Source organism: Rhineura floridana, chromosome 2 (genome assembly GCF_030035675.1).
Source record: "Rhineura floridana isolate rRhiFlo1 chromosome 2, rRhiFlo1.hap2, whole genome shotgun sequence".
Lineage (NCBI taxonomy): Eukaryota > Metazoa > Chordata > Lepidosauria > Squamata > Rhineuridae > Rhineura > Rhineura floridana.
In genome coordinates this window covers 33,985,669-34,011,097 of record NC_084481.1, presented here as the reverse complement: position 1 = coordinate 34,011,097, position 25,429 = coordinate 33,985,669, and positions in this window count along the sequence as shown.

The window sequence follows — 25,429 nt, the reverse complement described above, 5'->3', positions numbered from 1 at the left end:
CTCTTCATCAATGACGGTGTCATCATCTGACTCGGCACTGGAAAACAAGAGGTTTTCAGGATAAGGTGACAAAGGAGGACAGCGTGTGTGTGTGGTGTTTGTCTGGGATGAAGGGCACCAATCAGGTCGTGTCAGAATGAAGGGGTGTTCCTTCTTTCCTTTCCTGTTCCCTTTGTGGCTCTTTTTTGCTTCCCACTTAAATTAACATTAGTACTACAGACTGGCTTTGGCAGCCACTGCAGTGACACACTTGCGGTTGTTGAAGCTCTTTTCCCGACATTCCCATTTTCACTGTTGACGTTTCCAGTTGCATCACTTTGCTCCAGGTAGGTGCGTGTCAATGTTTGAAGACTACACGCTATGGAACTTACTGCCGAGACGATTCCATCAATTCTGTCCAAGTACTTGTTTCTGTCTTGCTGGTTCTGTTCTGCTCTCGCGTGGCTCTCCCTCATAAGTGTCATGAACTCCTCATGTTCTGCTGCTGCAGCTCTGTCCCTCCTACGACAGTCCTCTTTGGCTTCCTCCAGTATTGCCATGAGGAGTGTCTCTGTTCGGGTTCCTTTCGGCTTCTTTCTTCTAAGTTCCGCAAGACGAACTGTGGGTGATGGGGTTGCTGTTGGGTTGTGTACAGCTGGGTCTGTGAATGGAGCAGCATTAAATGTTATTTGTGTTCGCTGACATGATGTCAAACATTGTGCCATGACACTAACAACAGGGTGCATATTATTCATTGGCATACCAGGAATAACAATCTCTGACACAACACACCATGGACGCAATCCAACTTACCAACATTTTGCCGTGCGTCTTCTGCGTCCACATGTCGCGGTTCAGGCCCACCAGCTTCCAAAACATCTGGATTCAAGAAAGAGAAAACAGTAAAAGTAAATGTACACTCAGTGAAAGTATCATTGCTGGAGTACATACTGTGCTATTGCTGGTGGTGTTAGTAACAACAGCGAGTCCCTACTGGCAGCCTGGTCACTCTGCGCGGTGTGGTTCAGTGAGTTCAAGAACAGTTCTCCTTAACAGGTCAAGCAGCTGTGATCAAGATAATAACTACAGTCAGCAGAGCACTATCGGTGTAACCGGGCAACTATTGCAACAGTTGGATGCGTTTGGAGCATGTAGTCCAACAGAGATAGCTTTCCCCAGGTATGTTTTGGACGACGGGAATGCCCTTGGAAACCACAACTATTTCCCTGTATGGGATGAAAGCAAGTTTACCTGATGGCTGTTTGCACACGGCTTCACCTCTAGGCACCTCTCCCGGGTCTTCATTGCCAGATGTTTCTGTCCCTGAAAGAAGAAAGAAACAGAAATGTCTGCAACCAAGCATGTAACAGTGAGAAGTAACTGACATTCATATGGGTGGTTCCATTCCAAATGAAGCAGAGAAGAAACCACATCTCTCTTTCCTGTTCATTATCATCATCATCTTTATTGATACAGTCATAGACCAAAAGACATTTATAAATAAAACTACATACATTTATAACAAAAGGTTACAAAGTTGCAGTCATGTTAAAACAATAAAACAACAAGAAAAACAGTTACAGTAAGGTGGCGGAAGCTTCTGAAGGGATAGATGCCTTCCGAATTGATGAATTTGGTTATGAATTTGGAGCGAATATCATCATATAGGGCTCACTCAAAGATGACATGATAGAGAGTTCCTATAGCGCTGACACCACAAAGGCATAATCGGTTTGCATACGGGATACATTTAAATCTCCCTTCAAGTAAGGCAGAGATAAGACAGTTAAATCTAGCCTTTGTAAAGGCTAGACGATATTTGGGGATCGTAAGAGTTTCCAGATAAGGGGCACTGAGCATAGGCGCAAAGCTCAGACCAAAGTGAATAGGAGAACAGGTCGAGGTGGCTGCAGTTATGGAGCGTTGGAAGTCCATATTGTTAATACGAGTCCGGATAGAATGTTTAACTGTCTCTGGAGCGAGGGACATCAGATGTTCAGTTGAGAGGCCAATACTTGCAAGGTAATTTGTAAACGTACGGGCCCATTTCGAGGTAAAAGAGTCTTCCCAGAGTAAAGGGAGATAGCCAGTAGATTTTTCATAAGACATTTTAAACCAGAAATTTAGGGCGGCCAACCACGCTTGAGACTCAAGTGAGACTAGGCCAGATTCTAACCTAAGGACCGCCGCAGGAACACACCTGGGAACGCCAAAAATTTGTCTGAGAAACGAGAGAACTGCCTCCGCAGAAGAGTTGAAGGCGCCAATCCATAAAGGTACCCCGTAGAGAAGTTGAGAAATAGTTTTGGATCTAAAAACCTTTAGGGCTGCCGGGATGTATTGTCCTCCTTTAATGAAGAAAAACCTTCGAATATCACTGGCTGAGTTGCGAGCAGTAGAAATAGCCCCACGGATATGGGGAGTCCAGGACAGAGAGGAATGAAAAAGTATACCAAGGTATTTGAAATGAGAAACCTGTTCTATTTTATGGGTATTAATTGTCCATGCGTGAGCAGGAGAGTGCTTGGCAAAAGCTAAGATCTTAGTTTTGGAAAAGTTTATAGATAGTTTGTTATCATGACAGAAACTCATAAAAGCTTTAGTTAGGCGTTTGAGTCCTACTTTAGAAACAGAAAGGAGAACAGCGTCATCTGTATACAATAACAAGGGACAATGCAGGTTCGCTAACTTAGGGGGGTGGAAGTCCGGGGATTGACAATAAAGGGACAGATCATTCATGAAAAAATTAAATAAAAGTGGGGCTAGTATGCAGCCTTGTCTAACTCCTTTTGTTGTAGTAATGGGGTTTGTGAGATGTCCTTCACGACTACATCTAACACAAAAGGATGTGTGGTGGTGCAGACGGCTAATTAAGAAGAGGAGTCTCTTGTCAATCGTAGATTTTGCGAGTTTCGCCCATAGTATCTCCCTAGGGATGGAATCAAAAGCCGATTTCAAGTCGACGAAGGCAACAAACAGGCCATTACCCCAGTGGTTCTTGTATTTTTCAGCTAAGTGATTTAAAATCACACAGTGTTCTATCCCAGACCTACCTTTCCGGAAAGCTGCCTGCTCCCTCCCAAGGATATTATCCTCCTCCAACCAAGATGAGAGTCTCTCTTTTAAGTAGCAGGCATATAGTTTGCCAACAATGGAAAGGAGGCTGATTGGGCGGTAATTTGCTGGGTCCTCTTTGTTCCCTTTTTTAAATATAGGGATAACTATGGATTCGAGCCAAGACTCAGGAAAGCATCCAGAGTTATTGATCAGAGTAAAGAAATTTGCTAGAAGAGGGGCCCACCAAGCTTGGTGCACCTTCAACATTTCAGAAAGTATATTATCAGGTCCAGGAGCTTTGCCAGATTTCAAGCTAGCAATCAAATCAATAATTTCTTTTTGGGTTACAGGTGGCCAAGTGGGAAGATTTGTTAAATTATCAATAAAGGAAACGGCATTTACAGTCTCGTTGTTTGCAGAAAAATATTTCTCCCAGAGGTATGGGGAAATGTGGCAAGGGGTCGGATTTAGTGGGCTCATAGAACTAGAGACCAGCTCCCAGAAACACTTCGAATTATTTGATCTGGAAGCTTGAATTAAGGCTTCCCAATCTTCATGCATCACCTGCCTTTTTTTTGATGACTATCATATGCTTGTAGTATTTTTTGATAATAAAATACTCAGGGGGGAGGGTGGTTAAATTTTGGTGTCGATATTGATGGTATAGCCGTCTCAGCTGTTTCTTAGCATCAAGACAGTCCTTATCAAACCATCTGGGAAAACCAGTGGTAGGAGGAGCCCTGAAGGAAGAAGATGACGGGATAAGAGAGGCTTTAAGTTTTGTAGTTAAGGAGTTATACGCTATTGACGCTAAATATGAATCAGTAGCATGCATGATCTCCCTCTGTAAGGACAGGGCAGAGGGGGAAGTGAGAAATAAGGCCACATTAGAGGCTACTGTGGGAGTCCAAAATGTCCTTTTATGGGTGGGGTGGATTGGATTTACCATTGGTTTATGGGTAAGGAGCAAGTGACCGCGTTCTGGTAGATAAAAGGAAAAGGTAAGGGGAAGGTGATCACTATCCTGTCTGGAGCCGACAGAAAAGTCCAAAATAAACCTGAACAGGGAATGCGAGATCAAGGCGTAATCGATGACACTGCACCCGAGGCCAGAAATGTAGGTAAATTCCGCACATGAATCTATCTGCTTATGACCATTCAACATTATTAGGCTGTGGCTAGCAAGGAATCGATATAAACATATTCCACCATAATTTATCTTGGGGTCCTTGGAAGTCCTAGCATAGCCTGGGAGGTATGGGGCGGTGTCCTCGCCCCCCCAGAGGTTTGAAGCAAATAGCGCATCATTGTGGGGGCCAGACCTGGCGTTGAAATCACCCATAACAATGAGAGGCACTTTGGGGAATTTAGCCTCGAGTGATGTTAGGTAATTGGTAAGAACGTCCCAGTCACGGTCAATTTGTGCCTGAGAGGCATGAGGGGGAATATAAACATTTACTAACAGAAGAGAAAATGTGCTAAAAGATAATAAAACAGCCTGTGCAATGTTTTTACAAGGGGTTAAACTTATAGAGCGAGCTGTTACAGAAGTAGAAATGAGTATGGCTAGGCCTCCTTTGGGTCTGCCTTTGGAACTGGGTTGGGAATAGGTCGCTGGTAAACATGAGCAAGAGAAACCATCCACTATTAATTTAAGGGTACACCACGTCTCCTGTAAGCAAATTAAGTCAAATTTGTTCAGAAAAGTAATAAAGTCAGGATTTTTTTGTTTGGCATTCCACCCTGCAATGTTCCAGGAGAGAAGGTGGAATGTAAAATTAGGTGAGAGAACAGAAACCTGGCATGCATTAATAATTGAATTTGTAGGATTAGAAATTTCCTTTGCTGTATAAGATTTGCAGAGTGAGTGCTGTGATGTCCTGAAATTAGGGTTTACCATTTTTTCAGGAGATTCACAGGTTAGAATCGAGTTTTTAGAATTTAATAAGGGTTGTCAAGTCAGTTCAGGAACCTCATGTACTATCACATCACATATTGTGCTAGGTCTACAAACATTTGAGTAACAATGTGGCAGTACCTTTAAGGGAACTTTCAGAGGAGAAACTTGAATGCTGGATGGTGAGTTCAGTTCATAGTCCTCCAAGTATCTGGAGCATGTCCTTTTTGCCCTTAGATTGTTTAACAGGTTCTGCATTTTGTTTATGACCTTGCTTTGTTCACTCTCAGTGAATGTATGGAAACTATTTAATAGTTCCTCCTCTCCCTCACAAGCAAAGTCAAACGCAAGATCTTGATTTTCCTTACTGTTTACCAGAGAAGAAGGTGACTGTATCGGAACGAAAATGGGAGCTGATAGTGGGGAGGAGCTTACTTCATCCAAAATAATAAAATCAGAGTTTATGGAGTTAAGTGTTTCAAAGTTTAATGTTTCTTGTGCTGGGGGAGTCAAAGGGGATAAATTCTTTTCCATCATAGTTGATCCTAATGATAGAGAAGAGCAGTTCATGTTTAACGTGCTTTTAAGAGGAAGCTGTTCCAGGAATGGATCCAAGTTTCCAGAGTTTGATATATTTTTGCTGCTGTTCGAGGAAAACTTCCTCCTCTCTTGTGAAGAGATAAGGTTTGTTGTTGGAGTTCTCTTTGTGAACAAGGAAATTGGACTGGCCAGGTTTGTGAAATGTCTCTGAACGGATATTCCATGGTAGCTGAGAAGGGATTTATTTGCAATTATCCGTGCTGTTGTCTCAGCCGATTTAAAGGTAAGTAAAGCAGACGTTTTTGTTGAGGGGTTGTAAAGGAATTCCACATATGACATATCGTCAGGCCGTAAATCCATTACACCTAACGACTGGAGGGCGTAACACACTCTTTGCTTCCTGATGTTTACTTTTTCTTTGATGTTAAGAAGAGGAAGATTCAATAGTGCAAGTTTGTTTGAATTATATTTGAGAAGCCAATTCCCATTTGTATTCTCTCGTCGTGAAATCTTGTTATTGGTAGAGCATTTTCCGCTAAAGGACCTTGGGTTGGGGTGAGTAAGTAGCTCTGGGAGATTTGAACATTTTTTTCTTTCTGGTAAGGCTTTGCAATAAGATCTAGGGGGTGTTCTCGCTGTAGATGAAGCAGATAAATTCTTTGTTTGTGAAGCTGTTTGCTGTTGAGCTTTAAGTACTTTAAAAAGTTTCTGAAAGTTCATCTTCTTACTCCTTGGCGGTTTGTAATTTTTTATGTTTTTGGATTTTTTCCCTTTAGGTGCAATACGAGGTTTCTTTATGTTTGCACACTTCAGTGTTGTTGTTGTTTTGTGGGGGGGAAGAGTGTAGTTTAAACTCAAATATAGTTTGGATAGTTCTTCCATAAATGATTTTAGAAGGTTGTTTCTTCCAAAAAGGTTTTGATGTTTTCAGTCTCTTTTGCCACAATGGCTAATTGTAACTGCACACATTTTTGGCCAGTTAGAAGTAGTTTTTGGCCAATTTATGCCAGTTCCATGGTTTCAGTAACTCCTGTAGAGCAGGCAGAAGATGGCTGTGATTGAGTAAAAACGGGAGTCTGGCTGTCGATGTCTGTAGCATGCACAGTAGACAGAATGTCTGAGGGGGAATGTAAGTCACTGTCCTTGTACAGAGAGGAAGATGGTGTCTCCTTGCTTTCAGGTACCTGCAGCAGAGAGTTGATCAGACTAGGTGTATGTGTCTGCCCAAAAAGGGGATCTGTGGATGTTCCATACACCAGGCTTTGTATAATTTCTGGGTCATCCATTGCCTGGAATTCCTCACTCAAGCAGGTGCAGAATTGTTCTGTTTCGATTTGGGAAGGGGTTTTCTCAATAGATCGTGACGCATTTCTCTTTGTCTTATCCGCTTTGGTTGGTAAAAAGAAGTTTGTAATTTTAAGCTGTTGATCCCCATTCCCAGATTCTTCCAAATCCTGGACTGATTTACGATCATGTTCATAACATCTTTTCCTTGTTTGAACCATTTTAAAAACTATAAGGTTTGCCTTTTAAACTCTAAGATGAACGGAGGTATAATTATAAATTGTCGACTCCAAGGCTAAGTAGTTTTATCTTAGGAATCCTTAGATTTTGTTATGGTAAATTATATTCCTTGAGTTAGTAGTGCGAAGCAGAGTTGTGACTCACCGGCTGATAAAGAGTCTGTTTTCTTGCTGATAAAATGGTCCCATAGCCTTTAAAAAAAGGTGTTGTTGATGCTGTTAGGTTCCAGAATAAAAATTTCCAAAGAATATCTCTAAAGATAGCAAAAAAAAAGAGGTGAGGCGGGTATGAGCTCCAGAGCTCGCTAGCGGACCTGTCTGCCAACAGCCATCTCCGATCGGGAATCTCTCTTTCCTGTTATGATTGGGTGCCCACCGTCAAGAGCGCTTGGACCGTGGTGTTGTATATAAAAAGAAGAGCAACCGGAAAGCCACCTCCCTCTACTATAACAATGGTGGTGATAACCTCCCCCCCCCTGGGTGGCTGCCATCATTCGGAGTGCTTGCTTGGTGTAACTTTACAATCACTTACTTAATAGACCACATTCATGGATGCCAGTTAAATTGACTGTCGTGAATTCATGTAGCTGTGACGAGTCTGCACGGAATGCTGCAGGCGCTGTTGTTGCTTGTGTAAAAATCTTTCCTGAAGATGCAGGCTGCAGAGCATCATGGCTTTCTCGAACATGCAGACTCCGGGACACTCGTAGTGGCGTCACGCTAGCTTCCCCTAGCAGAATTTGGTGAAGTTTATCATAGTATGGGCAAGTGGTTCTCCTGTTTCCCGATTTAGAGTTGTGGGTGATGACCCGGTGGTACTCCGCCTGGATGACCTTGGTCTTGTTCCTGCACTCCCTGTACTGAAGTGCCCTCTGCTCGTCAGCTGCTTGGCAATGTTCTCAAAGGTGTTGATGTTGCGGTGGCTGCTTCTGAGTAGTCCTTGCACCTTTGATTCGCCCCAAATGTCCAACAAATCCAAGACCTTGCTGGAACGCCAGCTGGGACCTCTGGCTCCACTGACACGTTCGTGACCCACAACTGGAGGAAAAACTGGTCCTGTCAGTTCCATCCTCTGTCCCCCTCCTTTCCTTTCTCTGTGCTGTGGTTTGATGCTGCTCAGAATGGGTGGGAAAGCCTTTCCTGTTGGATGTGCTGTCTCTGGCCTACATGCAATGTAGTGGGCCAAAAAAAGGGGATAACTAAGCATATATCTATATCTATATAAATAAGCAACATGCAAGCACATCCCCACCAGTATGTGGATACTTTTAAAAAACTGATACTTGTACAAACCAGCAGTACCTGGAAAGGCACCAGTTTGTGTATGTACCATGGAGTCTCCTCTTCAAGCCGATACATCTCACATGAAAGGGGAGTGTATTAGCCACTTAGAAGCGACATCTCAGTGTCAAGGTTAACCACCTTGGTTGGGATTGCCTTGCTGCAAGCGGCAGGAAAGGATCAGAAAGCATTCCAGAGGTTCATATCAATGGCTGTACCACCACCCCGTTTGCAGGGCAGGGGTGGCGGGGCCCTAGCCATTGGCAGCACTGTATCAGCTTCTCAACCACATCGACCATGACCCTGAATGGAATGGGATGGCCCACGCGTGGAGCGTCTTTAAAACAGGGTGCGGGGCCATTGGCTATGCTTGGCATCTGAAACCAGCAGGCAACCACCATCACCACTCACTGCCCTTCCCACTAGGGCAAATGGAGGAGACACGGAGGAGCAGGAGTGAAAACAGTAGATGCGGAGGCAATGACGGGACCGTAGGGATGAAATGGTGAGATGAGGAGGAGGAGGACAGGAAAATGAGTGTGTGCTGCTGAAGGGTGGAGGGGAGTCCCTGGACTAGGCACCAACCGAGGCATCCATCCGCCGTGCATTGTTTCGGTGCCAGCATGGCATGGGACCACAAAACCTGATGCAACGCCTCTCCCGATATGAACCTACCCATACACTACGGTCAACATCGAAGGCCCTCCTCTGGGTGCCTACACAGAGAGAAGCCCGGAAGATGATGACAAGAAAAAGGGCCTTCTCAGTGGTGGCCCCCAAATTATGGAATACTCTTCCTAATGAGATACGCCTGGCGCCAACATTACTATCTTTCCGGCGTCAGGTAAAAACCTTCCTCTTCTCCCAGGCTTTTTAGCATTTTAGCATTTTAGCATTTTAGCTTTTAGCATTTTTAGCATTTAGCATTCTAACATTCCTGCATTTTACTATTTAATATGCATTCAACATGTGTTTAATTTTGTCTTAACTTTTGTATAATTAATTTATTTTAATTGATGATATGTGGTTTTTAATTGTATGTTACTGGTTTTGTTGTTGTGAACCGCCCAGAGAGCTTCGACTATGGGGCGGTATATAAATTTAATAAATAAATATAAATATATAAAATAAATAAATAAATAAATAAGGAGGGCATGGTTGCAGAGGGTTGCCCTCCCCCAAATGCCAGGAGACAAATTGGCATTTTCCTTATTTGTGTTCAGGTCGCTATGCAGGTTCTGTTCTGTGAAGTAGACTCCTCTACCACCACCCTGCAAGAGCCGAGGAAAATGGACATGGCTAGGGCGCTAATGGGGCAAATGGTGTGTTCAGGCTGCACTTGCGGAGCAGTGCTCACCGCTTGGCCGAGGAGTTCTCCAGCCAAAAGCACAGAGGGGGGCTGCACAGGCTCTCCTGTAGGCACTCTCGAAAATCACCTTACCTTATGGAGCCAAACACCACTCCCCGCCGTGATCTAGCCGCCACTATCACCGATGCGAAAGCGTTGAGACCAGTAACGCAGATACACAAAAGTGTAAAGATTAATGTGGCAACCAACCACTTCACTCTCCGCTACCGACAGACAGCGTGGTTGCATAAACTACCAAGCTGCTTCTATGGTAATGCACATTTCAGCTTCTGCGCAGTACCTTGTAGAGGTATGATTGGTCCACTGTTCCCGGCTTTTCCCAGGAGACATGCGCATATGCGCAAAAGAGAAAACACATGATTGGATGGTAATCAGGAAGCAACCCACTGGTATGCTTATGCCAATTATTCGAGGTGTTTTTTTTATTTGTGATATTTCGCAAAACCGACCGTGTGCTTTTCTGCCGTTATGCATATTAAAGTTTCTGGAGATACACAGGGTAGTAATTCAACTTGTTTATTGACAAAAGGAAGTAACGAGTGTCATGTCTAGGAAGGTAGACCACTAGTCTCTATGGTTCTGGGTGGATCAGACGCTCTAGCAAACCACTTGTATGCTTGCACAAATAATTCCTGTTAATTTTTTGGTTGTATTTGCGATATTTCGCAAAACAAATGGTATGCTTTTCTGTCTTTCTGCATATTACAGTGTGTGGAGATACGAGACACAAGGCTGGCTGCCGCTCTCCCACTTGCGAGCAACGGTAGCGGGTAAATGCCGAGCCACAGGCTAGTGCGTGTTTTGCATACCAACCAGGAAAGGGGGGGCTTTACAAACAACTACAATTGCAGATCTCCCATGGAGCAGCCTAAAAATTAACGGCTGTTGCTGATTCTGCACAAATGCACATTTTTGCATCTGCGCAGTACAAGTTTCAGAGCCCCCCCAACAGCAGTGCTCTGATTGGTTCAGTTTTCCCGGGCTTTCCCCAGACATTTGCGCACATGCGCAAAAGTGGAAATACATGATTGGCTGAAAAGGAGGGAAGGGGTATGGGGAACCGCCCAAGAACCGCCCATGGAATGCCCACAGCTCTAAAGTCCTCGGCATTGCATCCGAGCACCTGAAGGTACAGTGGATGAGTCACGCTTTAAAAATGCAAATCGCAGTTTTTGCGGTAAGGCAAATGTGGATTTAACCACGAGAAATTGCGAAGAAACGAGTGACGTCATATGGACCACCAAAAATTAATGATTACACAAAGCGATCATATCACACATTATACAGTCGTCTGGATAAGCCCTCAGAGCTTGTAACTGCAATGTGTTTTTGTGGTTAGACTAAGATAACTAGTACTCTTCAAGGGAATACACAACTTCTTTTTTAAAAACTTTTAACCATTGAGACATATATCCTATGCTACTAACAACAACTCTTTAATGCTTGTTTGTATTGCTCTTCTTAAATGAATACTTTTTAAATGAGTACTTTATACTTATTATGTAACTGCTTAGAGATTTTTGTTTTTATTAAGCAGTATATAAATCTTGCTAACTAAACTAACTAAGACAACATGCCAGTCACTCAGATGTGGCTACTCACCCTGTACTAATGCTGGTGAAGTTATCTGAGAATGGGCTTGGAAACTAACTTCAGGGACTCTTAAGTGCATCTCAAAGGAAACCTCTATAAACCACAACATTCTTCTCTGACTTGGATGAACATATGAGGGGTTGGCTAGTGATGTGGTCAGTTCCCATACTAGCATTTGCTCCACCTTGGCCTGGGGCCAACCTTTGGGAAATCACCATGTTGCTGTCCCATCCCATGGAAACGTTTTTCTTTAAACAGGGAGCAGCACAGGAATGAGTGCTGTGCTGAAACTTTCTCCTCCACCCTTTTCCCTGGCCATTCTCCATCAATTAATGGAAAAAGAAATTGCATTCAGATATTATCAAAGGGAGAAAAAATGTCAGTGAAATTTGCATGGGTGCAGCACGGGGTTTTTGTTCCTATAACCTTACTTTTGTGCTGACCAAGGGGTGTTTTCTTTCATTCGGCACACCATCTTGCACCAGTGGCACCCTGTGGCTATCTGTGCTTCAATCAAAGTCCAGGTGAAGACATCACGAAATAAGTCCTCCCAAGGGGCTTTTTCAGAACAGGAGAGGAGTGGGCAGCTGGGGAGGCTGCAGAGTCCTGGAGTAATGGAAAGAGTAACAGAAGGAAAATAAAACCCTCTACCCTCAACCACCTCACAAGGTAAGCTCAAAACCCCACACCCGCCAAAATGGTAAAGTGACCTGAAAAGGAGGCCAAAAAATGAATGCCTCTTTCACAGAAGAAGAAATGGGAAGACAGGCTTTGTCACAGCACTAACGGAGCAGCCATTCCTCAGCAGTTTCCAGGCCGCTCCTGGTAACGCATGAACTGGTTTTAAAGCTCAAAGCACACATGCATGGGCACATACGATTTTCCTGGAGAAGTACAGTAAACGGATAAGTATGATAGAATATTATATGTTGGTTATGTTGTCACTTTTCTAGTTAAGCACCATTTTATTTTACTTGACTTTTAAACCAGATGACCCAAAGTTGGCACGAGACGTTTTGCTGCCAGAGGAGGAACAGCAAATGGTGCCCCCCGTACATACACACATATAGGTCAAGCTGTCTCTAAGGTCGAGCAAGTTGTTTTGATGGCTGCCTGAGACACAAAATCCCACAAGAGCCCCTCCCCCTCCCTGCCAATTAAATATCACAATAATAAACATTTACAACTAACAACTAACCATTTGCTCTCCTTTTCACATCTGACCAGATCCAGGTTTTAACTTTCTTTTTGAGCAGCATACAGACAAAATCTCCTGTATGCCTACTGAGAGAATAAAAAGAAGCTGATGTTTGAGTTGCCGCTATTCTATAGGAGTATTGACTGTGACATTAAATATTCACATCGAGCATTCTCAAGATCTTAAACAAAGGAATCTGTTACTAACAGTTTAATAACAGCTTCAAAAGCCAGGGTGGAACAGGACGGTCTAGGTAACTGAATGCTGCAAGAGAAACGCTTCCAGCAATATGTGTGTGCGGTGATGGCGGTGGGGATGAGAATGAGGTGTTACAAGGATACTATTTTCCACTGTGAAATGTTGCGGGGTATGCGACTCAATTTGATTTAATTTAAAAAAAGGAACACTGAGAGTCTCATTTTAATCACACTAGATAAGAGACCATGCTAGATTGGGGAACAAAAGCAACATTCAGTTCAATTACCAAACAATATGATTGTGAAGACAAGGCCTGCTTGTTCCCTAACTTGTAAATTAGTGTTGTACTTAAATTTCGGAGGTGATTTATTTTGGTCCCACCCTTGTGACCTAAATACATAAAGCTGCATATTTTAAATAGTTTACAGCAATGTAGCAGGAATCTGAGAAGATAACGGGCAAGCAACCACAGGCATGCCTCATGGTTCGCCCTATCAACTCTCACCCCATTGTCCTTTAGACGACTGTGCCATTATAAGCTCCTGGAAGTAAGGAGAGGCATTTCTGCCCATTTCAGTTCTCCCCATTTCTCTCTTTTTTTTGCAGCCTTAAATTCAGTTCTCCACTTTTCTGCAGCAACTTGTGATTATTATTTTTTTGAAAAAATCCTCACAAAAAGTCATCAGTATTTCAGTGTGAATTGCTCCTAATAAACACATTTGGTATGTAGATTTACTAATGTACATGTTTTTGCAAGCAATTATCCCTGATATAATTCATTTTTGTATGTTATATTCACTCATAGATTCAATTGTATGCACATTTTCCCATAATATATGCATTTTTGTTAACATTTTTTCATTTCAGAACTGCATCACATAATTTAGAGCAGTTTAAATTTTGAAGGATGGCTGTTTCACTTCTCATATTATTTCAGAAAGTGCAAATTAAGTATTTTCATTTTTAAACACAAACTGAATTGAATTTCTCTGCCATCCCTACCTGCAAGTAAGCCCAACTGAACTCAATCAGACTTACTTCTGAGTAAACATATACAGGATTGCACTGTTAATATTTTATTCTGAGGATCCCATTTCTTTCTTCTGGACTTTCAGCCACTATCACTTCCTAGAAGGTTGAGCCAGGCAACCTAAAAATGAGTTCACATATACTTCTTACCCATATATATACTAATGATGCACAGTGACTACACAATTCAACTTTGCCACATTTGGAAGCAGCCCAGTCTGTTTCAGATCCACCCTGTGTCATTCCAGTTCAAATAATTTTGTAAACCACTTAGGGGTTTTTACATTCAAGTGGTATCTGCATTTTGTTTGATAAATAAATAAATAAACAATTCAGTCCAAATCTCAACTGAAGCTCTGTTTTGCCCCTATTGACTATAATGTGGAATCCATAAATGGCTATTTTTTCCGCTTTTCATGTAAATGGATGAAATTTCCAGGCAAAGGAGCTCCTCCAGAGCACATTAAGCCTGCTAAATTTCAGGTGGCTACATCCAGCCCTGTAGCCAGCATTCCTTATTTCTAGGTAGGGCATTTTGGGGGAAAAGGTGCATAGCCCCAGCCAATCCCCCCCCAACTGGTGGAGAGGATGTGAGAGCCAGGCCAGGGGAAGGGGAAGGCAGTGACCTTCCCCCTAACTTCTCCATCCAGAGAGTTTGTTAACTTACATGAATGAAATTTAACGTATTGACTTGTCTCGCCCTTTTTTGAGAGATCCCTAGGAATTCCAGACTCAAAGCTTGACTTTGCCTATAACTTCAGTCTCCTTTCACCTGTGGTCTCTCCCTATGTTCTGATTCTTCATGAACTGAACTACTTTGGTAAAGACAGTGAATTCCTGAGCTTAGCTTTGATGCTGCATTAGGTATCTCACATTTAGATTCCACCTGAAAAACAAACTTGTCCATACTACCAGTTTAGAGAAGGGCAGAGAGAAAATAAATACTAGGGTGTGTTTGTTAACTCCTCCTTGAGATTCCTTCCTTCTAGTCTTGTTCCTGGCCTTTCAATTTTCCTTCCTGTTGGACAATCAAGGGAAAATATTTAAACTGGCTGTTACATAAAGGACAAACTAAACAACTGGAAACTACTTGTGGAAAGCAATTAGATTTTTAAAAAACTGGTTGCTGGGTTGATTTTTCTGGCTGGAAACCCAGAAAAGGCCTCATGCTGAGCTGCACATATTGGGAAAATCAGAAATTAGACCTGAGTTACAGCGTAGGTGTCCAGCCAGTGAGCAGCTAACTGTAGTGTACACAGAAATGTTTTTGTTCCTCTAGGACTGTTTCCATCCTTTGCCATCAAGTAACCAAGAAAAAAGAAGAAAAGTAGTCACTATGATTGTGAGCATAGTGAGTGCTTTAAAAGAGTAAAAGATAGCCACTTTTTCAGATCACTTCATCTCTTTATTTCACCCTTTAGCAATAAGCACCCAATCCTGCTCTACTCTTTATAATAACTGCAGGAAAAAAACTTGTATTTCTTAATTTATTTAAAACAATCCTGCTTCTTTATTGCTGGCACAACTGAAACTGAAGTTAAAAAGCAGAGCAAAGGAGAATCCAAGGGGTGGAGTCTATCTCTAGCCCACAATACCAAGTTCTAATATTTAACCCTTCAAGGGTCATGTTAATATACAGGCTGTTTTTTTCAGGATCACTTAGGTAATTATAGGGTGATTGTGATAATGAAAAATCCACCCTCAGTCAGGGAAAGTCTTGAGTGAGCAGACTTGTGGGGGCTTTTTCAGATGAGCCTTTTGTTGTGCACTTGCCCTGCCTTAATCACTGGATTTTTCAGAGGGTCCTATTCTTTGCTCCTGTTCTTAAAACAAGCTATCATTCTTTAAGTGAAGATTGTCATTGTCTGTCATGTGACAAATTAAAAAGACAATTTCCCAAAATATTTGGGGGGGCAAAGCACAGATTTAAGAGGAGCACCCTGATTTGCCTCTCCCTAGCTACAGGCTTGGCTGCATTGAGGGGTTTTCACACAGGGAACTTTTAAAGTTTTGTGTTGTTGTTTTGAAAAATGTCTCCATTTTTCATTTCATTAAAAATGTCTCCATTTTTTCCCCTGACAGAATTTGATACAGATTGCAGGCACAGTCGCCCCTTCTGAGGGGAATTCCCACCATTGTCAGACCGAAGGGCTCTGGCGATGGTGGGCCTTTGCAGCCATACCAGGAAAGACCTGGCATGGCTTCAAAAAACCCCTTACCTTCGGCGCGACGTGGCCATGCACACCTGTCGCATAGGGAGTGGAGCAGAGTGGCTATTTAAGCCCTGCTCTGTCTCCCCTCGGCCTCTTTTCAGTCAGGGGGAAAAACCTGGGGCTGGAGGACTGCCTTCAGGAAAGGGGCCCCACACCAATTAAAATTCCGCAGCTTATGCGTTTGCTCTGGTATTATTCTAGAAGGGCAGCTGCAGCTTATTTGGGGTAAGGTTTTCCTTGTGGTTTTAGAATTCCAGTTGTTCAGGAGCATAGGCCTTATATGTCTGGGAATCTTAGGTCTGTAGTGGGTATGGAGCTAGTGGTGCAGGAGAAAATTAATAAGGAAGTGGCTGAGGGATGGATCTTGGGCCCGTTTGATCACTCTCCCATGCCCATGCTAAGGGTTTCCCCCCTTGGGCATCATTCCTAAAAAGGATCCTAGACAGTTTTGGCTCATTCATCACCTGTCTTACCTTAGGGGGCAGCCAGTGAATGACGCTATCCCTGAACATTTGTGTCCGCTGCGTTACGCTTCCTTTGACAGCGCAGTTTTGATGGTCCAGCGTTTCGGCCAGGGCGCTGTCATGGGTAAGTGTGATATTAAGTCAGCATTTTGCCTCTTACCAGTCCACCCTTTGGTCTTTGATCTGTTGGGATTTTCCTTTAAGGGTTTGTTTTATGTGGATAGAGCTTTGCCCATGGGGCGTTCTATTTTGTGTTCAGCTTTTGAACACTTTAGTACATTCCTCGAGTGGGGTCTCAGGAGGAGAGCTGGCTGTGATGCAGTAGTGCATTATTTAGAAGATTTTCTGTTTGCTGGTCCTGCTGGTTTGCAGCACTGCAGCCAGCTGATGGGAACATTTGGGCAGTTGGCAGAGGGCGTGCCTTTGGCCAGGGAGAAAACTGAGGGCCCATCTCCTGTGCTCACCTTTCTGGGCATTGAGCTTGACTTGGCCGCACAGGCTTGTTGTTTACCAGCAGTCAAGCTGGGGGATTTGAAGCTCAGGGTCAACCGCATGCTGAAAGCAAGGAAGGTTACACTCAGGGAGCTTCAGGAGTTGATGGGGCATTTGAACTTTGCATGCAGAGTTATAGCACCTGGCAGATCATTTCTGCTCAGGATTTGTGACCAGATGAAGGACCCTCACCAGGCCTCATTATTGGATCAGAGTGACTAGAGACATGAGGGAGGATTTGCTAGTTTGGTCACATTTTTTGGAGCAGTTTAATGGGGTTTCATTTTGGCGTTGGGATTTACTGCTGGAGGTGGAGTTGCAAGTTCACTCTGATGCCTCTGGGGCTTTAGGCTTTGGGATTATTTTCAGCAATAGGTGGTGTGCTGAGGCATGGCCAGGGGCATGGGCAGAAGCTGGCATCACTAGGGATTTGACTTTTTGGGAGTTTTTCCCAATAGTGGTTGCTGTGCACCTATGGGCGGCTGAGTTGGCTAACTCTGTGGTGCATTTCTGGTGTGATAACCAGGCCACAGTACGCGTTATCAACTGTCCTAGGAATGCTAGAGTGATGGTTTTGGTGCGTGCCTTTCTTACTCAGTACCTTACATTTAATATTCTTTTTCTTGCTCGCCATGTTCCTGGTCTGGACAACGGCATGGCTGATGCCCTGTCTTGCCATCAGATGATGCGCTTTCGGGAATTGGCTCCTCTGGCCAGGCTTCAACTGGAACCAATGCTGGTGGCATTGTGGGAACTTGTGATGAATCAGCTTGAAGCTGAGGAGGCCATAATGCTGTCCCTTGCCACCAGCACAGGAAACTCCTATTTGAGAGCAGGTAGGGAGTTTCTGTCAAAGCAGGGGGTATTCTCTTCCCTGGCCCATACCTGTGGACCGGTTGATGGAATTTTGCGTGGCTCTGCATCGCCAGGGACTTTCAGTGAAGACCATTAGGGGTAAGTTAGCAGGAATTGGATTTCTGGCTAAGCTGAGAGGTGTGACTGATTCATCCAGGGACTTTAGGATAAGGAAAATGTTGAAGGGGTGGTCTATGGCCCATCCTTCTGCATCAGATACTTGTAGCCCCATTACACCAGAGATTCTGTTGTGTTTTCATGGGTTTTGTCTGTCCTTATGTAGTTCTAGTTATGAGGCAGCTTTAGTTCATGCAGTTGCTGTTCTACCGTTTTGGGGGGCTTTTTGCATGGGAGAGTTGCTTGCTTCTTTGAGGACTGACAGGTCCGGTCGGGCGATGGAGGTAGGCAATGTGCTGGTAGAGGATAGTGGTGTGCAGATTCATCTGTGCAGGTCAAAGACTGATCAGAGAGGGCGAGGAGCTGTTATTATGTTGGCCTCTTCCTCGGTAGGTGGACTGTGTCCAGTTTAGACCTTGGGTTCATTTTTGCGAATCAGGTGAGGCTGGGGACTTACTGTTTTGTCATCAGGATGGTCAGCCTTTGACTAAGTTCCAGTTCTGATCCATCACCAGAGGGGCCTTGTCATATTTGGGTTTGGACCCTGGGCTGTTTGGTACGCACTCTTTTAGGATAAGTGTGGCTTCCACAGCAGCTACTTTGGGATTTGGAAGCATAGCAATTCAAGCAGTGGGGCGCTGGAGATCGGGTGTTTTCCGTGCGTATGTTAGGCCAATCAAGGGCCCACGTTGATTGTTGTGCTAATGAGTGTATTGTTAATTGTTGTTTCTGTTTTAACAGGTTGGAGGGTGCTGGAGAGAGTCAAAATACACATTTGTGGCCACAGCATAGTGTTCTGGGCCAAGAGGAGGGTGTCGCAGACCAGGCACGGAACACAGTTGAGGCTCAGCCATTGCGCATCGGTCCACTGGCTGGGTAGACATGGCATGCTGTGGGAACGCCTTCTGCCAATGCTGTTTGATGCTTCATTGGTGCAGCACCCTCCACAGGTTTTGGTTATACATTTGGGTGGCAATGACCTGGGAATGCTGAAGGGGAAAGCCCTTGTCATTTAGGCTTGCCTGGACTTTGAGGCCATATACAGGAGGTGGCCTGGAACCGTGACTGTTTGGTCCGATATCCTGCAGAGGAGGATTTGGAGGGGTGGGAATGATCCCAGAGGCCTGAATAAGGCTAGCGAAAGGTAAATAGGGAAGTCTGGCTTGCCCTTGCTGTGAATCAGGGTGAGGTAATACATCACCCAGAGGTGAGGTGTGGCAGGGGTGATCTTTACCAGCCAGCCAGTGTTCATATGTCTGACTTGGGTAATGATCCGTTTCTTTCTGATCTGCAGAGTACCCTCTGTGAAATAATTTGTTGCTGGTGGGGAAAGTGGGACTAAGCTGAGGCTTGTCGTCTTCTGTGGCAGATATGAGCAGAATTTTGCAAGGTAGGTTTTGGTGACCACCCTTAGGCACCCTTTAAGGTGGTCAGTGGGTTCTGAGTCCTGCCTTCCAGGTTGTGCACCTGGTTGGCAGGATAAGGCTCACCTTTGGGGCTAACCTGTAACACCCACTCGGAGTTGTGCAGCCCTGAGGGGGGGTGGAACAGGAAGACCTCCATAACCACCCTGCCGGGATGGGGCCCAGAAGAGGGGATTGGGCTTGGACCACCCCTCTTTCCCATGGCAGGGTGCCCTCGCCCGAATGGGGATGAGTTAGGTTCCACACTTGTTTCTGCAGATCATTTTATTATGCAATCAAGCATGTAACTGGCTTTATTCTAATAAACATTGCCCTTGATTTACCCACACCTCATCTTGTCCTGCCTCTTCATTTCCCGGCTATGCGCTGCAAAGAAGCTTGCCAAATTTCAGAAAGATAGGTGCAGTCAATCTTCCACGAGGGCAGACTTTACCACTGGATAGGTACAGAAATCACATCCCTCGACTAGGGTGGTTGTTGTTGTTCTTAAGACTTAAATAATCCCTGAATGATGAGATTTCAAGTGGTGCACATATTTACATGACCTATCCTATACCCTCTTAAGATCCAGTTTAACAAATAATTTTCCATTCATGAAAATTGTCTGGCAGACCAGCTACTAGGATTTCTTTTTATTATGTAGGCTCATTGTATGTTGAACATTGGTTTTTTTGTGCAAGCCACTGAGGAATATTTCCTGATAGTCTAAAGATGTTTGTTTGTTTGTTTGTTTTGAATCAAATAATTCAGGGTAGGCAACATGGAACAGCTCATTCAGGGAGGACATATTCCCATCCACCCACATTTCAAATGTGTCCCCCTTTTGTCAAGCCTTGATATTGCATCATGCCATTTACTCTTGGTGCTCACATGCAGTGCCATCGTTCCCGTTTCCTAAATTCTCGAATAATTCAGTAAGACCTCCCACTGCCACACACAATTTTTCATTTATTTTCAGCACATTTTATTCACAGTGGCTGATTAGCTTCCTGCTAGGGAATTTAGCCATCTGTGCTACATAGGTGCTGAGGGACTGAAAACGAGAGAGAGAAAGAGAGAGAGAGAGAGAGAGAGAAGAAACCATAGTCATTAACATAGACCAACAATAAAAGATATAAATGTGTAAGCTGAGATTTTGCCTACAGTTTATTATTAATAGAGGCAAGTACTTACTGAAAGCTGATTATGTATTTTATTTTGGGGCGCCTGAGGGACTCCAGCGGCTTAACACAGACAATAACAGAATCCTTCCAATTCCACATACAAGCATAATTTGTTGTCCCATTTGTTGTCAGTGGGTGGATTGTAGCTGGGAACGATTAGGCGCATCAGAGATTTTGAAAGTAATCTTAATGATATTTCATTGAACAAGCCTCCAAGCTAGGTATCTCAGAATATTGCTGAGGTGGGAGCACATCTAGTTCAGCTCCCTATCCAAAGGCAAGGTTATCCAGGCACACCACTGTCCACAATGACAATGGTCTACTGGTACAACTCAGATGACACAATAGCCCACTGAATGTAAACTAAACACATGATAGCAGGGGGAGAAGATGAGTGCACTAGTTCTGCCTGCCATCACTATTCTTGTTGCCATTTATTTATTTATTATTGGATTTATATCCCACGTTTTCTCCAAGGACCTCAAAGTAGCGTACATGGTTCTCCCCCCTCCTAATTTAATCCCCATAACAACCCTGGGAGGTAGGTTAGGCTCAGAGGCAGTGACTGGACCAATGTCACCCAGTGTGCTTCATGGCTAAATAGGGATTTGAACCCTGGTCTCCCAGGTCCTAGTCCAACACTCTAACCCAGCCTTTCCCAACCGGTGTGCCTCCAGATGTTGTTGGACCACAACTCCCATCAGCCTCAGCCATTGGCAATGCTGGCTGAGGCTGATGGGAGTTGTGGTCCAACAACATCTGGAGGCACACTGGTTGGGAAAGGCTGCTCTAACCACTACAACACACTGGCTGTCTTCTCTTGCCCTTCACAAGTTGGAGGATGACTGAAGCAGGGATTCTCCTGAATGTGTGTCTCAGGATTCTAAAATGCTCAGGGAGGCTCCACAAGGACAGGGGGGCTCCTGTTTCAGACAGATGCCCTCCAACTTGTGGAGGGTGACAAGAATAGTGATGGGGGAGTGAAGCTAAAACATTTATCTCTGTGCATCCCCCTCATGTGTGCATTTTAGAAGTGATGTGAATGCCTCAAGAAAACTAGTGCCATAGGGCTCATCCACATGGTGATTTAGTGTGTGTCTGGTGCTACTTGCATTCCCTTGTAATTCGCATGGTTCACATGACATTGCAGGCAAGCAGAAGCACACACAGTTTCCCCCCTTAAATCCGTATTAACCCAATCCACTGATAATGCAAAAAGGAAAGGAAAAAAGTCTCAGCTGTGCTGTGCTCCTTCTTGTAGGTGCTTTGCTTCAATTTTTTTTTAGTGGGCAGGCTCCCTTATCCCCCATGGCCTGCTCCCTCTCTCTCTGCCGCCTGCAAAAGCTGCTGTAGCTGCTGCCTACTTTCCCTTTCATTCACCTCCCCCTTCCACCTTTCACTCAGGCTTGGACAATGGAGAACGGGAGGGGAGGTCTAGTCAGTTTCATTTTTTCTTGTCAATTGCACACCGAGGCACTCTCCCAGCTTCAGCCTTGAACTGAGGGAGTAAAGATGTAAAATTAGAGGGCGTGGCCACAAGGAAACAGCAACACTAATCCTTCCCAGAGGAACGCCTACTTATGTGAATGGAAAACAGCAGATTGGAAGGTACCATTGAGCAACAAGTATAGACCTTGAAAATCTATTCTTTAGTACGAAGCTAGGCTCCCGTGTAGATAAGCCCATAATGAGATAACCAGTGCTCCAGCCTATCTGGGGTTTACAGAGGAATAACACTATCTCAGGCAAAAAAAGGAAAAACCTTGCATTGCCCCTGCACCCAGTAATTAGCCTATCCAACTTGGAGAATATGCCTTCTTGATGTCGTACATGGCAGTCAGCCCCTGAGCATGACTAAATTTCATCCACTGTCATCCAGTATTTCCCACTAATACCTAATATTCCCACTAATACTACTATCCCCTCACCAACTTACCCCACCCCCACCCCACATGGGTCACCAGACCTCTCTACGTGCACACTGGTCTCCTAAGCTCTCCCCCTTCTCCTCCAGGGGTCTCCAAACCTCCTCTCCCCCTCCATGAGTCTTTAAACCTCCCCCTTCCCCTCCAATGGTCTCCAAACTTCTTCCTGCCCCCTGCACTGGCCTCCAAACCTACCCCCCATTCCCCACTTACCTTATGGTCTTGCTGCTGCTGCTGCTGCTGCTCACCCACTTGCTCGCTTGCTCACCTGCCTGCCAGGCCCTGGCTAGGCTCCAGCTTAGAACTAGAACCTTCCCACTAGGCCCCACCACCACCCCTCTTGTCATCATCATCATTGCCCCCTCCTCCTCCTCACTGCTGCCACCATGGCAGCCAAGGTTCGCTTGTCCTTGCCCTCCTTGCCTATAAGCGCCACACTACCTGTGAACACTTCAGCGCAGGCAAGTGCCTGTGTAGAAGTATTCACAGGTAGCGTGACACTTACAAAAATATAGTGAGAGATAGATAGATATAAATTGCTGTTTTAACACCAAATGTCATCCTGATGCAAAAGCAATTCAGGTAACATACTATAAAAAAGGGTACTGAAAAATAACAAAAAAGAGAGCTGCCTTCTCAGTTCTTCCTACCCATTCCCCACTTAGGCTTTTCCAGTCCTTGCCAACAGAATGCTTGTGATGCAGTTTGTGCTGGGGTCCCCCCCCTCCTCTTCTTCTTTGCAATGACTGGCAGCATCTCAGTGCAATTTTGACATGTTGAAGAAAGACCTCAGGGGAGAATGACTGCAACTGCAAATGGAAGATAACTTCATGAGCTGCAAACAATTAACTCTATCATAACTGTCCAATTGCGTTTCAAATAACATTATGCATAAACTGCCAGTGTTGCTAGCACTTCCTGGGAATTTCAACTGTGTGATTTCCATGACTCCTAACTGCTGTTCAATGGCCAACATGCTCATCATTAGCCATGATGGCGACATTCTATATATTTATATATGGGGCTATTTGAAGATCTCTCTATAGATTCACCAGAAAATCCATTTTCTGATGTCATTAAATTTTGGTGTAGATATATTGATGATATATTTCTTGCCTGGCAAGGGACATGGAAGAACTTAGTAAGTTTAGTGTATGGATGAACAGTAGGACTGAGGACATTAAATGTGAGATGGCTAAAGATTATTGTAATATTAGCTTTTTGGACATCTTGGTTTAAAAAAGGTAGAGGGCTGAGAACCACTTTTTATAAGGAAAGTACAGATGGAAATACACTTCTAAGTTATGATAGTGCATACCTCCAGCATATTAGAAGAAATCTTCCTTATGAGAAACTCGTAAGGATTAAAATAAATTGTTCACGTGAGACAGACTATAAGACAGTCTGAAAAACTGCACCAAGCCAAGATACAGAAGGGTCATCTTGAAATATTATTGCAGGAAGCCTCTCTCCCCAAAAGTCAATAAAGTGCACAGACAGAATCCTTTCTGACAAAAAAAAAAGACTTTGGACTGCAGATAAAGATGGTGTGCAGTTTGCCCTTTAACAATATCAGTGTCTCATTCAGACAACTCAATAAATATTGGTATTTGTTGAGAGAGATCTTTGGATTTAGCAACAAAACAACCAATATAACTCATTAAAAGAGCTCAAACCATAGGTAACTGGAAGTAGGGATGGAAGAATCTGTCAATTTTGCTTCTCTCTGTTTCTAATTTTTCCATACTTAAATTCAGTTCACATTTCTGCAACAATATGCATTTTTTTAAAAACAAAAATCCTCTTGAAAATTCTTCAGGATTTTAATGTGAATTTCTCCCAATAAACACATTTTTGTATGCAGTTTTCACTAGTGTACACATTGTTGCAAGCAATTTCTCCTAATATACATTATTGTATGTTATTTTCACTGATACATTCAATATTATGCACACTTTCCCCTAATATGTGCATTTTTGTAAACATTCTTTGGTTTGAGAACTGCATCACAAAATTTGGATAAATGCCAATTTTGAAGAATTGCTATGTTTTGGTTTGCGTATTGTTCCAGAAAGTTCACATTTGATAGATTCAGCTTTAAATGTGAAGTGAATTGAATGTCTCCCCCATCCTTAGTTAGACAGGATACATCTCAGAAAACTGCCCTTATCAAACACTCTCTCTTGCTGTGTTCAAGTCCCCCTTAAATATTTTTTCCTGCGGACATTGCAAACACTATGGCCGTTGTCAAAGGTTAAAACAATTCAAACACTGTGCTGATCAAAATGACATGCTAAGAGACGTTACAACATGCTGTAGTAGGTTTGTGATATATGACATGCGTTGTAATTTTGTATCCCTTTAATTAAGTAATTAATTAATTACCCAGTGCTCTGGGCAGCATCAGCCATCCAGGTCTATTTTATTTATTTTATTTATTTTGTTGCATTTATATACCACCCATAGCAAGTAGCTCTCAGGGCGGTAAACAGAATAGGATAAAATACATACATCATAATAATAAAATCACAAAACATATAAGACACAATGAAAACAAAATACAATTAAACAAAATATAAGATGATAAAAGGATTAGTATTACAAGATTAAAAAGATAAAAAGATTAAAATGATTAAAATGCCTGGGAGCATAAGAAGGTCTTTACCTGGCGCCGGAAAGATAATAATGTAGGTGCCAGGCGTACCTCTTCGGGGAGGCTATTCCACAAAGTGGTCTAGCTGCCACTTTCATTTCCCATAATGCCTCCAATGCAGCACTGCTCTGCTAAACAGCCGCCTTCTATCACCCAGCACTGCATGGAGATCTGAGACAGGCTACCATGCTCCAGCAATTCTAGAACCCTTTCAATATCGCTCTCATTCTTTTGCAGGGGCATATTTGCCCCCACCCCTTCCTTTTCCTGGAAGACTCAGGAATTACCTTCCAGAGGGAGGAGTGGAGTGGATCAGGTGGCGGTCATCCGGCCAATCAGGAAGATGGAGAAAGAGGGCTTATAAGCCACCTCCTCCCTCAGATCAGCCTCTTTTGCTCCCAGCTGTCTGTAAGATTATGTCTTTGGGCTCCTTGCCACACATTTTGGTTGTTCATTTGG